We start from the raw sequence: 8,141 nt of genomic DNA on the forward strand, positions 1-8,141 counted from the left end.
ATAGTCTTCTACAATTTTTGAATGGCGATGTGCACTTTCCTTGAGAGTAATGAGTACATGTTGTTATTCTGATCAGTATAATTGGAAATATGATAACTCCTCTAACTTTTATCTATGCAATAGTATAATTCACATAAGTATATATTAAGCTTCAGCTAAATGCTTAATAGCAGAAGAGGTTAAGTCACTGAGAAATGATAGCCTTGTGTGGAAGAAAGATATTCCATGTCAGAAAGCAATATTTTTTATTGCCTCCCCCCCAAATTAATCCTGATAAAAGTTGGCTAATTAATAGGTGTTGCTGTTGCTAGTACTTTAAAAATTAAAATTGTCTTCCCCAAAGGGTATTTTTTTCAAGCCAAAGAGATTTACTTTGTAAACAGCACACAGAACTTAACCTTAAGCAAAGTATTTTATTAGAAAACCTACTTCCTTTTCTCAAATGCTTGTCAAAAAGCTGCCAGTAGGAATGGATTCCCAGAATTTAGACTGTAGGTCTACTGCTCTATTGCCTACATAGAAATTTATAGTCATTTTAAATTATTTTATAATCTGTAAATCTGAGAGCCCGAATAAGGAGACACTGTCCTAGACACTAAAAAGAACTAAAACAGAGTCCCTGCTTTCAAGGAGCTGGCAGTTGAATGGGTAGGGCAGACAAGTATACAATCTAAAAACCTCAGCGTGATCAGTGGCAGAGTAGAGTGGCAAAGGGCACACAGATTTGGCAGAGGTATTGTGTGCTGGAAGGGAGGCAGTGAGGGGTGTGTGTGTGATTGTGTGCCTGTGTGAATGTGTGCATGAGCGTGAGCATCCCTCTGTGAGTGTGTGCCTGTGCATGTGTCTGTGGGTGTGTGCCTGTGTGGGCATGAGTGTGTGAGGCTGTGTGTATGAGTATCGGTGTACATGGGTGTAAGTGTGTGCCTGTGTGTACCCGTGTGTGCCCCTGTGTGTATGACCTATTGATTATCTGTGCACCCAAGTGAGTGTGTGCCTGTGTGTCTGTGTGTGAGCCTTTGTGTGCTCTGTGTCTGTGTACTGACTGTGGGTGTGCGTCTTGTGTGTGTGTGGTGTGTGAGTGTGGGCATCTGTGTATGCTTGTGTGTATAAGTGTGTGTATGTCTGTGTATATGAGTATGAGTGCCTACATGTGCCTATGCGTGTGGTAGGGCACACTGAACCTCATGAAGCGGGTCATTCAGGTTCTGATCCGAAGTGACACAGATAGACCTTGGTCTGCTCACTCGTTTCCAGAGTTGGAATCTAGAGGTCCCCAGGGGTGTGGCCGCCCAGTGTTGCCGGGCCTCAGGAAGACTGCAGAGGACTCATTGCTCTCACGGAGCAAACCAAGCTGACCAGCTCTGTACTAGGCATCACCCTAAAGCTCAGACATGCAGGAGGTCCGAAGGGGGAGGGGGATGGATGGGGTGGGGACGAAAGGCCAAGACTTACTTCCAGTGATTTGGGGCCACTTTCTCCCATTTGTCGTGGGGAGGAGGAGTAGGCTTCAGGGAGGCCAAGGCCAGCGCAGACAGGCCATTTCTTACCACAGGGCCCTCCCTCCTCGGCAACCCTCCCACCTGCTGTATCTTCTCCGCTTCCACCCCCAGGCGCGCGGAGAGTGAGCGCTTACCCACAGCAGCGCAGGAGCCGCGGCTCCGCCAGGGGCCTCCTGGACCTCCCTCTCCTCCACTGCGGGAGCCTGCGGCGCACGGCGAGGCTGCCGCCGCCCGCGTCTCCCTCCGCCTGCGGCCGTCTGCGGCCGTGTGCGGCCGCCCGCGCACTCCCCGTGTGCTCCGCGCCCGGTCTCCAGGGTGACTTCCTCAAACAGACTCCTCTGCACGCCGGGGAGGGGCATAGTAGCTGCGTGGTCCTCTGAGCTGCCCTAAGGATTAAGGATCTCATCGTCTCTGCCCAGCGGAGGACGCCCTGAGCCCGTTTGTGCCCCGGGGTAGCTGTGAGCTGGAGGGAACCGGTTCATCCTACGGCGAGGTCCTCTGGGACCCAAGCAGCAGCCCACGGAGCCCTCATCCAGGTCCCTTTTCCCTGAACGCCAGGGGCAGGAGTGCGGTTTCCTGGGGCAGGAAATCTGAGGCACAAAGAGAAAGTAGAGCCCCCCTTCGCTTTCCCAGATCCCTGAGGCTCCAAGGTACAGATACGCCATCAGAGGGATAATTTGTTGAGAGCTAATATTTACCAGATACTTGGAAAACGACTTCCGTTTTATTTAGTTGTCCCAACAACTCTGTCAAGGGAAGGTTGTTAACCTTTTACAGATAGAGAAAATTGAGATTCTGAGATCTTAAATAACATGTTCAGGGCAGTGCAGCGTATGGATTTATCTCCTGTGCCTTGCAAATACGGCTCCTTCACTTTCCTTAACAATTCTCTTCCCAACCTCTTAAAGTTTAAGAAGCTTTGAAATGGAGGCTGTTTGGGCTTGAGGACCCACCTGCCGTATCTAATAGGCCCTTCGTCCTTAATTTCCTTAATAATTAACTACTGGCTCCTTCCCTCAACCCAAAGCAAACAAACCAAACTCTTGAAAGAACCTTACATAGTACACAATCACTGGAGATAGAAATAAAATAATGCCTCTAAGTCACTAGCTTGGCACATGTCCCTTGATTGAGTGCTCAGTGCAGTCAGCATTAGCTTACAATAGCAATACACTGGGATAACCGTAGAGGCAGAGAAAGATCAGTAAAGTGTTCTGGTTCCATCCCAATCCCTATTCATAGACAAATAAGAACAGGAAAGGATTGTTTATTGAGTGTCTACTATGTAGTAGGCAGGAACTATTAGGTGACTGATAAAGATTATCTCATTTAAACTGTTCATTAGCTCCATGATAAAGGGACATTAACTCCATTTTTTTTTTTTTTTTTTTAAGATTAGAATGAAGAATCATTGAGTAGCATGCTCAAGCTTGTAGTTAAATCACGGAGCTGGATTTGTCCAACTCTAAAGCTTTTGCACTGTGCCAAACCTTTCGCCCGCTTTGCCCACCCTAAACATGCGACAGCACTTTCCAGAAATATGATAAAATTTTAAGCGGCTGCTGATAAAAGAGGTTCACAACTCAACTTATTTTTAGAGTTTTCATTTATTTTTCAGAAAAAAAAATCACATGTAAATAACAACTTACTCAGATATTTCATCTTGATCTCATGTATAATTAAACTTTGTTCTGAAACGGGAACCCTTGTTGCAGTAATGTGTCATGATAAATAATTGCATATTCAGGATTTGTGAAATGGGTGATCGGGAAAATTATGACAGAAAAAACATTTGTAAAAATCATTATTTACAAAAAAAATGATATCCACACCTTTTCTAACTCATAAGGCAAGTAACGTTAAAATGTTCTCATGATTATCTTCAAGAAATCAGTACTACACATTCACGTCACCATTGCTCAACAGCGAGCTTTGCTGCAGCCAGCCCTTGCTTCTTTTGCTGTTTCTCTTCTTGAGCACAGCGCAGAAGCAGTAAAGCTTTCATCATAGACAAAGCAGTAACGGCTATGGGAATAAAAGTACTCTCTGTTGAATTACAACACGTAGGAAAAAGAGCCAGGCATCAACTTTTTAACAAGATTTAAAAAATATACTTGAGTATTTTAATCCACAATGTCTTTTATAAATATTTTATGCTCAAGGAATTTTGTGAAATTATATACTCCGTACAGGTCATAAAGAAATTCAGCTTACTGTTGCTATAAAGATCATGGGGGGAATTCTAAATAAAGGCTACCACCAACTGAAATTCAAGTATATACGAACAGCATTTTCCTTAAGAAAGACAACTGACTGAATTTTATTACATTTAGAAACACAGGAAAATTTCTCTGACATTCTTTTCCTAATCTCTCTTATTGTTAAAGTAAAAAAAAAATGGATGACACTTAGTAGGCATGAACATTAAAATCTGATCATTTCATTCATAGATTTTTTTTTCCTACGGAAAGTGAAAAATTAAAAAAAAATTGTATATTGAAACCCAACAATATTCAAACAGTTAAAAAAAAAAGCCAGCTCTATAAATGACTGCTTAGCCTGTAGTGAAGCTCTACTCATAGATAAGATTAGCATATCATCATACCAACACTTGGCTTTTTCCAGAAAATGTATTCAACAGCAATTTTCCAACTCTCTTAAATTGAGAGAGAAACAGACAGATCAGACAGGAGCCAATCTCTTTCATGCACATCCATTTAACAAAGCAAGAATTCAAGACTGACCTGCAAAACCAACACAGCTATAAGAATTATCATCCTATCACCTCTCACAAGGAAAAGAAACAATCTGGCTTTGGACCTTGGGACAGTGATCCCAGCGATAGTTATTTGGTGTATTATTTAAAATAGTTTAAAGTAATCATGTATGTATGAATAACACTAAGCATTAGTTTTGCCAAAAAAAGACAAAAGGTGGAGAAAATGTCAATGAAGTAATATACAGCTGAACAAATGAGATGGAATTAACATTCACATGATACACTCATTTGATGGAATATTTTAAAATGATAAATGGCTTGTCATCTATCAAGCTGATTCACAAACTCTGAATGAATTAAAAATTGAGCTATATTTAGAGAAGTGTAAAGTGATTTCAGCTTTATTCTGAATCGGTTTGTCCAGGAATTTTTTTAAAGGAATTTTGCTGATTTTGAGTAAAAACAATTGATTTGCAAAATAAAGCATAGCAAAAAAAACTGTAAAATGCTTATTAATAGAGTGTCCAGTTCTGCAAAATCCTTGCTAAATAATGTATCCCTCTCATTTAAAAAAAATGTTTTTACATAGTTTCTAACAAGATTATGTAAAAATGCTGTCAGTGTTGAGATATCATGATTCAATTTCTTAAAGCTGTTTAATAAAATATTATCAAAGGTTGTCCATTAGCAGTAATTCCACTCTGTAAAGAATTTGGATTGTTTTCAACAGATGGCAGCCTGATGTGCTGGTCATTAGTACAGACCTTAAACATGATACTTAAAAAATTAATATACTAAAACAACTTCATTGTTTTATTTTGAATATTTTAGGGGATAAAGTTAAATTCACTAAGATATACTAATGAAACTTAAAATAAATACTAATTGATTTGAAATGGTAGGGATTTTTCAAAGACCCAGAAGCATCCTTTCAAAACATTCCTGGTTGTATTATTTGCAGTCCTTGAAGGATATGTTAGCTGGTGTTAAAAAGAAAACTTTTCTCAAGTTTCTTCAAGGTGTGTTTGGGAAAAAAAAAAAGTGTTTTTGTGATTTAATAACTTTCTTAAGCTTCGTTAAAACACTGACCTTTATTATCAATGTCCGAGGGGTGGGGACTATGGCATAGGATCATGTATTCGCAGGCCACTGTGAACATTTGTCAGAACCAGTAGACCGGGACACAATTTGGAAAATACTGGAATATAGGTGAATGCAGTAGAAGTTTCCATTACTTATTTTTCTTTCAGTTTCAAGTGACACATAAAAATATATTTGCTTCTCATTGAAACATCTGTTCTTATAAGCTTAAAGATGTATTTAGAACAAGCAATCTACTATCCTAGGGATAGAAGGAGACAATCAAAAATACTATAAGTCAAAGGAAAAATAACTTTAGAAGTTATACGTGGAGAATAAATTATTATACTTATGGTGAATGTCAATAAGGAGGTGCCTTTCTCTCACAAGAATACTCGTTGACGATAGAAATCAGATATTAAACATGAGGGATAATGAAGAGGTATGACCATGATCACCTTAATAGACCCGAAAATTTGACATTCCTTCAAGAAGAATATTTCAGTTTGAATTAGATATTAAAATTGCAACTCTAGCCTACAGAAGACGACAGAACATCAAAGCAATGACATAAAGAAAAGCTAGTGGGTTTTTGTTTGTTGTTGTTTGTTTTTTAATATTTGGAGATTTAAATATAGGACTCCTACCTCATTTTTCCTCCATACACTCCATGCACAAAATATAATGTAATGGCGTCCATGTTTAATTCATGAGTGAGGGAATGGCATTTAGATGCTGTTTGCTAAATGGGAAAAAAACCCACAAAAGAAGCAGGAAAATCCAATAAAGCCTCAAGACAGAAGTGCACATAGTAAAAGGTAGTGGGGAGGGGGGGATCATCAGAACACTCTTTAATCAATGTAACATAGATTAATTTGTCCATTTGTATCAACAATTTAATTTGACTTATTTCAAGGAAACATCATTTTTACTTATATTAACTTTTGAAGCAATATTTAGAGATCACCCATTTTTTGATATCATAACAAAATTATACTTGCATTGAAAAAAATTGCTGGTCAAAAAACCATGTAGCAAAATGAATATATTTAAACTGAATGGGATTTTGCTGAATGCACAATCTAAGGACAAAGAAGGCTTAAAAAAATAGCAAACTCCACAACTCATCTTCTTAGATATCTGCACATTTTACTGTGTCATTCAAATTTAATTGACAGCGTGGTTATTTCGGAAAAAAAAATAAAGGAAAAATAAAAATGATTGGTGCAACTCCTATAGAATGACACCAGTCCATGCTTATACAGCATCCAGTTCAAAGACCTACAAAATAAATAGGGTCAACTCACAAGTTACATATCTGTCTGAGTGTCTCTTGCAAGGAGGAAGACATTTATTAGGACTTTGTATTTGCAATGAGTGAGAACTTGCGGTCTCCCTACAGTTTCTCTTACTCTTTTAAGACATTGATGAAAAGGACAGAAATATGAAAATGAGAGAATGAATTTCAAGCCACTTTGACACAGAGATAGCATAACAGGAGAACTCTAAGCAACTCTAGAAAAAGCCCTGAATCTTTTTTTTTTTTAAGATTGGAGAAAGTTAAATGGACTGAATGAAAAAATAAGCTCACTAGAAAAGTGGTATTTGACTTACAGTTAATGCCTAAAATCTGATAAAATGTCATAACTAAGAAGGACCTCAGAGACCTATTAGGGCAGTGATTCTCAAAATTTGGGTGCTTGTCAAAATACATATTACTAAATAGTATCCCTAGAGATTTATTCTTTCAATGTAAACTTATTGATGTGCTACTATCTTCTAAGCTCTGGGGATGTGGTGGTGACTGAGCCAACATCATTGTCCTTTAAATGAATGTTAATGCAAACAGTCCAAAAGTCATAATTTGAGAAACATACTCTTTTCCAACAATTTTGCTATTAGAATTACCCATATTTTGATACTAATTTTTCATAGCACCTTTTAACCTTGGGATGCAAATGGAATATGTAGAATTTATTTCCCAGAATGAACAAGCAAAACTGGCCAGCGGCTTCCTCTGCAGTCAAGATAACTGGGTTACTTCCAGCTTCTGTGTCACTTTGGGCAAATTAATTAATCTAAGCCTCAATGTCATCATTTGTAAAATAGGAATTAAAAAGAGTACCTACAACATTTGGGTTGATATAAGGATTAAATGAGCTAATATCTATATTGACTGGTATATGGTAAGCACTCCAGTAAGTATAAATTTTTATTATACATCAGTCAATCACTGTGATTGTACAAGTTTTCTTATGAACCCCCCCCCAAGTGGATCCATCTGAGTCTAGTAGAATCATGGAACTTCAGAAGCGGGAAAAATTTTATAGATTGTTGATACGTTATGATGGTGTTTAAATAGTGTTGGTTGGGGGGGCACAGATTTAAACTGCTGAAGGAACTCATTCATGGCTTTGAACTGTTTTGTCTAACAGAATTCCATGTGCAACTTTAGTAGAAAAAAGTCCTGCTGTTAAGAAAAGCTTGAAAATCACTGGCAATCCCAATCCTTCATTCTAAGGATGAGAAACTGAGAAGGGTAGTGATTTGTCCAACATCACACAGCAGGAGTTAGTGGTAGAGTTAATGTAGTTACCAGGCTTCTTTAAAGAAGATTTAGAAATGACAATGTGTAAAATTATTGCCTCAAACACTTTGCAGATTAAGATTGAGTAAAAATACATAAAAACAAAAATAAAGCATCTCTATTTACTGAAAACCATTTGAAATGTTGACATTCTTTCTCTATAGGTTAAATATGTTCCCAAATACCATACAGTGACTTTTCAGTTTGGCTGTAAGTGTAGAGAAGAACAGAGCTCTAAAAATAATTAAAAATTTAA

The sequence above is a fragment of the Lynx rufus genome, unplaced genomic scaffold (assembly GCF_022079265.1).
Source record: "Lynx rufus isolate CCGP_SWC_20201006 ecotype Redwood Valley unplaced genomic scaffold, mLynRuf1.p SCAF_2, whole genome shotgun sequence".
Taxonomy (NCBI): domain Eukaryota; kingdom Metazoa; phylum Chordata; class Mammalia; order Carnivora; family Felidae; genus Lynx; species Lynx rufus.